This window comes from Cibotium barometz, chromosome 47 (genome assembly GCF_041138505.1).
Source record: "Cibotium barometz isolate CiBa-2024 chromosome 47, ASM4113850v1, whole genome shotgun sequence".
NCBI classification, from domain to species: domain Eukaryota; kingdom Viridiplantae; phylum Streptophyta; class Polypodiopsida; order Cyatheales; family Cibotiaceae; genus Cibotium; species Cibotium barometz.
The window spans coordinates 31,064,239-31,073,496 of NC_141092.1; the positions used below are offsets into that span (position 1 = coordinate 31,064,239).

The 9,258-nt window shown below is 35.8% G+C and overlaps 1 long non-coding RNA gene across 1 annotated transcript; it reads right to left on the minus strand.

Annotated features, from left to right (window-relative positions):
• Positions 1-4,608: 4,608 nt before the first annotated feature.
• LOC147611582 (uncharacterized) lies at positions 4,609-5,555 on the minus strand. The gene is made up of 3 exons (XR_015263790.1): positions 5,446-5,555; positions 4,944-5,024; positions 4,609-4,782 (listed from the first exon to the last, which is right to left on the minus strand). It is a non-coding gene; the product is annotated as an uncharacterized LOC147611582 (long non-coding RNA).
• Between the last annotated feature and the right edge of the window lie 3,703 nt (positions 5,556-9,258).

Consider the following 9,258-nt stretch of genomic DNA (forward strand, 5'->3'; position numbering starts at 1 on the left):
CCTTGTGAGTCTCTCTGGCAGTTATTGGTACACTACTAAATCAGATTGTGTGCTCAGTGGGTTGTCTCAGCATGATGTAGTGTCGTGAAATGTACTGATCTCAGCAATGCAATGTCATTGGAAAGTGGCAAGTTACTACATGCTGATGCTTGCAAGATAGGCTTTGATGTAGATATGTTTGTTGGAAACAGTGCAAGACTATAACCATTGTAAGGTTACATCAATCGCATGATGCTGCCAACAGCATGGGAAACACATTGTGAAGCACCACCAGAGTTATGTTCATCAATGATCATGGTTGGGCTTCCTAAAAATCCGAGAGCTTCTGAGCTTATGCAAAAGAGTAGGAGTGGATCGGGTCGTTGTGGATGGCGCACATGCAATTGGAAGTGTTCATCACCAATATCAAAATGGGCTAAGACAAGGGTGTGCATGGGTTGCCCCAAGGTCATAATGCATAGGTGGCAATAACCAACACTATAAAGTTTTTTTAAAGAATTAAAGGGTGGCGGATGTTTGAATCATCAACCGAAGAAGATTTCAACTCGAGGAGGCGGGCGTGTGGTTGCCAAACATGGAGCAAAGATCCTAGAGTTTCCGGATTCCTCCAAAGAAGTTTTCAAGACTTTGACAGTATAAAAGGAGAGGCGCTGGTGGCTGCAGAGGAGAGTTGTTTTTGGGTGTTTCTTTGTTTGCTGCCACCGGTTCTCTGAGGCTAGCGATACCAAAGTTTTTGTGTGTGTTGTTTTTGTATTGCTATCGTAGCTGTAGAGGAGAGAGGTGTGTTTATTGTCTGTATTTCCGCCTCTGAGCAGAGGCATGTTTCTTTTGTTTTTTTGCCACGAGTGGCTGGTCGCTCCAGGGAGTGTGCATGAGATGCTGTTGGTTTTGGTCTGAATGAGCTAAGTTTTCTCTAAAGAGTATTGAAAGATGCCATAAAAGCAAAGGATGGTGTATAGCTTGAAGCTATTTGATGCTATTCAAACTAAAGATCTTTACTCAAGTTTGATAGAAGGTGAAAAACTAAAGGTGGGGATCTTATGAGCTACAGTCGTTGATGATCAAAGTATGAAGGCCAGGATGCTGTTTGGATGAAGGTCACCCTATGAAAGGAGATCAAGATCATGGAAATTTAGAAACAGTATGAAGCCATCTCGTCAAAAGAGTCCTTGGGTCTTGCTAGCCGTGTACTCTTTGGTGTTGTGTTCATGTGAGTATAATTCTTCTCATTCTCACTAGTACAAGGGTCCCCATTAGCAAGAATTTTAGGTGCTTCTTTGGTTTGTTCATTTCATAGCCGGTGTTTGTGGAAGAAGCTTGACTTCTAAGCTTGAATCTAGTTGATTGTGGGGAGTGTTGCGTGGTGTTGTGGTAGTGTGTTCAACCTGTGTAATCACTTCTAATCATTGTACTAGGATCAATGTGGGTCAGTAAAGTCAAGACCAATCTAGAGAATGTGAGGGTTTGGCAATTCTTGGTGTTTTCTGGTGGCATGGATGTGTTGTTTTTTTAGATATTCTGCTATATGTGTGTTATCTCTGTGAAGTAAGGGAACAAAAGACTTTTGACACATAAGCTAACGACACATCCTACTTATTTTACCAACTTGAAACCATTGGAACCTCATATACTATATGGGTGTGTGTGTCTATTGATGTGCCCAGACCCCTGTGTGTGCATAAGGGTGCCATTTACATGCTAATATCTCATTCCCTCTCTCTTCTTAACAGATCTATTGTTTATGATTGTTGAGCCTATATAATCAAGGGTTCCCACCCATATATATCATCTACCAATGGAGTTGTGAGGTAGAGAAGTTAACGTACCCTTTCCTCTCTCTCCTGTTGGTGTGAAGGTGTATTTTGGGCTGTGTTTTGGATATCTGGATAGTTGGACAAGGGTAGAGAGTTGTTTGAACTGTTGATTGTGGAATCTTGAGATTGTGAGTGTGTGAGTTTTCATTTTCAAGCTTTAGTAAAAGCTGGTGGTGCCCCTTTTTTGTTCTTTGAGTGTGTTCCGGCATGTGTGGGGGATGCTGCTATAGAGGACTGCCCTTTTCTTTTTGCCCCACAACGTTAATTCCAAATGGTGTGGAGATGATGCAAACACATCCAGTATGATCCTTGACAATGTGCAAAACATGTTGCCATCAATTCAAGATTTGGAATTGATTTCCCCCTGTGCATCTAAGCACTTGAACACCGGTTGCTTTCCCTTAACAATATCTAGACCTTGTGCCTCTTTGTCCCATTTGACAAGCAAAGACTATTACGTGCACGTTCTTCACTTGCTACGCGAGAAACTGAGGGATTAGCCTACATATGGAAAATGATTAACCCAAGTGACATTTAGAGCTTGCGGATCTGGCCACCCAACATCTCCTCGAGACTACGTGAATAATGCTGCTAGCAATTTGAGAGCTTGGAATTGATCTCCCCATAGCTAGTAGGACATGAAAAGTCTCACTAGTTGCTTGCCTTCAATAATATCCAGACCTTATCCCATCCTCATCAGGCTTAACACAAGGCACTTTTGTTCATTCTCTATATAGTAAAAAAACCATTCACTATATAATTTCCTAGATATAAATGAGCATATCTAGGAAAAGTGCAAACTAGAGAAAATGAAACACTTTCCTAGATGGCTAACTAGAAATACAATGCATGGATTTTTCTATATAGGAAAATTTATCTATATAGTAAAAATTTCCTATATAACAAATTCTCCTACAAAGGAAAAAATTTCCTATGTAGGAAGATTTTCTCTATATAGAAAAATTTGCTTACATAGGAAAAATTTTCCTATATATGTAAATTTATCTATGTAGAGAAATCCATGCATTGTATTTTTAGGTAGCCTATCTAAGAAACTGTTACATTTTCCCTAGTTTACACTTTTCCTAGATATCCTTATTTGTATCTAGGAAATTATATAGTGAATCCATTGTATCTCTATATAGAGAATGCTTAGTAGTAGCTTATCCTCTAGATAGTTCTATGAATCGTGCTAATATACTACTTATTATAACATAATAGATTAAGTAGTTCTATAAAGCATTATAAAATATAAATCTTTTTTTTTTATCAAAGATTAAGCAAAAAAGTCTTGCATATATAAAAAGAGAGCCAAAAGTAGTCAACGTACAACATCTTCTAAACTAATAGGTGTGGATTGTGCATTGAATTTGACTTTCTTATTGGCAATAAGCCAATGCACAATGTCACGAATCATAATGTCACTCCCAGGCCTTTTCGTATCCTTTGAGTAGTTTTTAAAATTGATATTCTCCTTCTTTAGATTGACATATGTACTCTTGAGACAAAAGTACATGTCTTGGATTGTATGCACTCTCATGTACTTTAATAAGATTGTCTCCATATCCTCCTCTGAAATGTGGCTCACCTACATTCATGATAATAAAAAATATAAAATTTAAAAGCATATTCAATTTACCTAAATAAAAAGAATCAAAATAATAAACTTATCAATGATAAATTTCTCTAATATAATATCACTTACTTGTAAAGGTTCACATGATGCCTCTACATTTGATTTTCCAATCCTATTTGAAATAACAGAATCAAACCCATCATGTTAAAAATAAAAAAATCAAATCCATTACGTTAAAAATAAGAGAATCATAACATTATACATCTATCTAACAATACCTTTAAAATGATTGTTGGTATAATATTTTCACCCTTTTGGTGACTTCTTTCTTCCAAGTGAGTTTTCATCTTCTCACTTACCTTTGGAACAAACCAAAAACTAGCATTAATAATCACAAAAGTAAAAAGAGAAAGAGAAAAAAAATAGGAGTACAAAGAGATAGTAGAAAACTTTTGTAAGTTTTTCATTACCTTTCTCTTTCTTTGACTTTTTCTTAAAACCTCATTCGTATACTTAGCCAAATTCAACATTGGATCCTACAAGTACAATAAAATATTAGAAGAAATATTGACAACTTATCACATATACAAAGAAAAACTCAACCAAACCTTGTCTTCACTTGTCATATATATTCTCGCTTCTTGATTTCTTATGGCTCTCACTCTTTTTGATGTGTCATGATGTAGTAGCTCAGTAAAGGAATAATTATTCTCCTCCATTGTTGTATTATAAGAATCTTGGTTTATAAGATGTTATCAAAATCACATAGAATTCAAAAAATAGTAATCTTAAAATCAAATCTTTATAAGGACTAAGAGAATACACCTCATCGAATATATAATCTTGCAACCCTTCAAACCTCTTTGTCCCAAATATAAAGTTATCCATCTATATAGAAGAGCATACGTTTAATACAAAACCAAAAGAAATCCTACTTAGAATAAAATCAATTATATAATACACTTACATTCTCTATAGGTTGATCATTTTTTATCGCGTCAATGTAAGGAGAGCATGCTTGAATCTCAAAGTTTGTCTATAAAGTTCACACTAGTAACAAAATCTTTTAAACAAAACGTTCAAAACATGCAACATTGCATAAGTTACTATGCATGATTCAAAGAAAAAACCATTATACATTCTCCTTATGATACATCTTTCTAGCTCTTACCTCTTCATAAGAATGATTATATGCTTGATGATTGAGTGTTGGCTTTAAGACCATGACATGTAAAATAACATAAAGTTAAAACTAGAACCACATAAATATATAATATAAACATACCCATGTAAAAAAGCTGCTTACATAGGAAAAGAAAATATCAAGTTTAGTTCTTTTACCTCTTCATTAGAATTAATATTTCCTTGAGGAGTCAATGCAAGCTCCAAGACCTATGAATTTAGACCAAATAAAAAAAGTGATGAACTATGTATTAAGCTTCTTAAATCATATACACACACACACACACACACACACACACACACACACACACACACACACATAGAGTTGAAGTATATAATTTATGGTTAAAAAAACTATAAAATATACTTACATGAAGTGATGAGCTAGCATCCATGTCATTACTTGCTTCATCTATGGATTGAGTCATCCCTTGTGCTTTTAATGTATCCTTCTATCAAACACAAAATGTCAAATGCATTAGATTAGTTTTAAAATTATCAATCCAATTATTAGTTTCTAAAAGAAAATTCATAAGCATAAACATTAACACTTACATTGTCCTTGATACTCTTCTTCTTATTGTACTTTCTATTTGCTTGTCTACTTGAGACCCACCATCTATAGATATCTTCCTCCAACCAAACATATTCAGCTCCAATGAACTTTAGAGTTGCAATCTCATGATGATGCTCACAAATAATTCTCTTGATCTTTTCTTGTGCCTCTTTGTTATGGCGAAGATCTTTAGGAGTCTCAACTCCATTAAACCACCTTCGTACAAGGCGGTAGTTGCCAAGCAAAATGGCATGTTGATCCTTGAAACATTTCTCTAATAATTCTTTCCCATAGAGCTTGTTTTGGTCTCTACTCACCAATCTAGGTGCTCGAAACACCTCATCATATGTAGGTGTAGGACTAACACCTGCTAAGACTTGTTGGCCAAGAGCGTGTGAAAAAGGAGGTTCCTTATCTTTAATCTCCCCATTGCTTGCATAACCATGTGACATAGAAAACAATTTGCATAACATGCATAAACCAATTACAAACACACTAGTATATCTTTATATATAAAAGATTACAGCATTTAAGATCGTTAAAACGTGTGTACCTTCCTTTGAGGTTGGAGAACTTTGAATATCCTTTATGATTGTGCTCATGAGACCCAAGAAATTTTTATCTTCACACATCAATTTCTTTAGCATTGCTTGCATGTCCACATTCGTAGTTGCCATCTCCAACCTACATAAATTCAATCCAAGGAGAACATATTACATTCAAGCACATCAATAGAAAACTATAAGGAATAAAATGACATAAGATAAAAAACACTCATTGCACATTGAAACATACCAACGATTCATAGAGTTGCTTAAGTTCCAAAAGTACCATTGATGAGAAACTGAGCCATGTGATTGGAACTACCTTTGCTTCTCCCTCTATTATTATGCTCCTTGTTTTGATAACTTTCCATTTATCATTAATAGATACACATAACCACCAATCCTTCCAATCATTGTCCTCCATTTCTACCTTCCATCTCTTTTCTTGATTATGAATCATTTTTAACCATGCTACTTTCACTTGTTTTGTTGTGTAACTCACTACTCTAATAATAGCATATTTTAGATCAGTTAAGGAGCATAATACATTAAAATTCGGCTTCAACTCAACAATATCATTCACCTCTAGCCAAGGTGGAATGCATCCAACACAGCCTGGCTGAATCAAGCGTGTTCTCAATCTTAGGTTTTTTATCTCATATGCGATGATTTTTTTGCCATGTTGAAAGGGAATAAACTTATGAAGTAAAGAACTAATAGGCCTTATGCAATCCCATGTGTATGGCAAATACACATTCTGTAACACACTCATGCCAGTGGTATAATCAACATCTAACCTTTCAAATCCTCCCTCAACCACAATACATTGCCTGTAGTAGTTGGCTCCAAAAAGTAGCCTTATCTCACCATTACACTGAAATGAGAAAAGAGATGTTATGCATGCTTTCCAATATCCCACCATGGAGACTAATGTTACATCTTCATCACATTTCACCACAACTTGATCCCCAATATTATAGACCTCTCCCTTAAATAGGACTTTCTTATATTCTGTTACTCCCTTAATCCCCCAATTTAAATACTGCTCAGCATACCTTCTTTCTTCAATGGTTGCATCCCTGTATTTGAGCTTCTTCCCTACAATGACAATACCTTTTTCATGAATTGCTCTTTGGCATCCACTTGGTATGGCATTCATAGTAGATAAGGTCCATAATTCTTTGGCTTTTACAATGGATGATACATGCATAATACCCAATGCATGCCACTCAAGACATCCATAATAGCCATGTTTATCTACTAAGTATCCATTTGGAGTAGAAAGAGCTTGATGAAACTCTCTGAACATTCTTTGGTGAGGCAAAAGTCTATCAACATCTTTTTGAATATACATAAATACCCATGTAAACAATCTTCTTCGGTGATAGTTTGCATAAGATATTTCATTGTCCTTGTTGTTGGTTTTGATGTTTGCATAGATTGAGACCTTACGCTCATATATATAACACCAAAATCCATCATGGCTACCATGACGTAAAATATCATCCAACAATTCTCCGGAACCTATCACCACACATCACAAAGTAGAGCATCATTACTATAGGTATGAATGTAAAAGGAATGTTAGTGAAAGAATAATAAGTGAAAGGATTATTCATCATACCTACAACATGCTCTAATGGGGCTGAATTTGGCCCGATGAGCTCCTCTGACCTTACTCCCCAGCGAGCATGACTCTTATAATGTCAATTTCTTCTTGTGACCATCCATTATCACGAGTGTAGTTATAAAATGCTTGGGCAATATCTATGAGCAAGAGACCCAAGTCATAGAATTTCTTAGGGATACCTTTGACTTCACACAATATATATGGCAAACACCATTGCACAAATTTTTGATTTTCTTCTGCCTTATAACTCTCAAAATACTTGCGAAACCTCGGTCAACGACCATATCGAATCGAATAAGGTGTCACTTTTGTCATTTTGTAAGTTGCATCATCTATTTCTCTCCTCACTTTATTGTCCACTTCTTTCATTAGACAACCGATATACTTTGAAAACAAGTTCAATGCTAATATGTGCATGCAATCATATACCAAATCAAGAGACATGTCAAAGCCATATAGATCATAAAGTCTCCACAAACTTGATCTACCTGAAAGACCTACCTCTTTTAGTATCTCTTCACATTGAGCTTGGGTGTTTGCTCGCTCTGTAAGAATTAAATGTTTGGACATCTCTTTGGTAGATCTTTTCATTGGAGCATATCTGAATTGATACCTGTTTTGATCATACAAGTACCGCCCTGAGCCTGCTGCACTGTCCAAAGTGGCTATTGCTTTGTCTCTACGACAGAAAGCTTGACCACCTTCTTTACATGATCCAATCTTGCATTGAGCTGGATGGTCTCCAGTCACCATCATTAGCATAGCACGAGCTTGAAATCTTTGGTTATAAAAGTGGTCATCTGCAAAGATAGATGACACGGGATAATTGAAGTGTAAGTCAATTCCATGTATGAAGAGACTTTCTAACTCATCCATCAAAGGTTTCATAAAAACATGGAAAAGTTTGCTCGAGCTTCCAACAAATTTCTTGCAACTGAATGGAATAAATAACATAGGTATCACTCCAATCAAAGATTTCTTCCCACAATTGAGAACTTTGATCTCAACCACACCACAATTTTTTTGGGTCGTCTTTGATGCTTGGAAGCCATCCCAATGTAATAATAAAGCAAAATTACGTGGATCTCCCTGTCCATTCAAAAGAAGACACATTAGGGTGTAGTAGTATGTAACACATTAAGGTGTAGTAGTATGTAACACACTTTAATATATATGACGCTTGAGAATATACATATAACAAAAGTCTTACCTTACAAAGTTTTCTGAGACCTTGTATTGGAGCTCGACAACCCTTACAAATAAACTTGTACATTGGCTCACTTTCATTCCAACCCTCTAGAAGTTCTTCTGATTTTAGTGAAGAAGGCCATGCTCGATAAGCTTGTTTACAATGGACATTATCACATATCAAGGGCAACTCAAAATATGATTGTGGATCCCAAAACTCTTTAACACTATTACACTTTGTACCATCCCAAAAATCATAAATTCTTTTCGAATCATCAGAGCTATTAGATACCAACCATCTCTCTTTATTTCGCCACATTTCTAACAAGTCATGGCACAAAGATCTACTTTTTGCAAGAAGCTTCAATTGTTCACCAATGGGAACATAATCAAAACATAACATATCCTTTCTAAGCTTGGCACACTTTGAACACTTCTCACTGCATGTTAAGCAATCACGCTTTAATTTTTTCTTACCTCTTTCATTGTTATTGCATTGATATTCAAGAGTGTCGCCAATGTAGTTGTCTTCTTTACTTGGTGGATAGAGCTCAACATCATGTATAGAATTGTCTAATCCTTGGTATATTCTATATCGACTTGCATGAACCATACCAAGTGTCAAAAACATGGTATTTAACTGCTCCCAACATGTGGGAACACTGATGCCATCTAGATCTCCATCCCATGTTTCTGGCAACTGCACTAATAGTTTACTAAGGCTTGGTGTATTGATTTTATCTTTATCTGCTCTATTCCTAGAACCA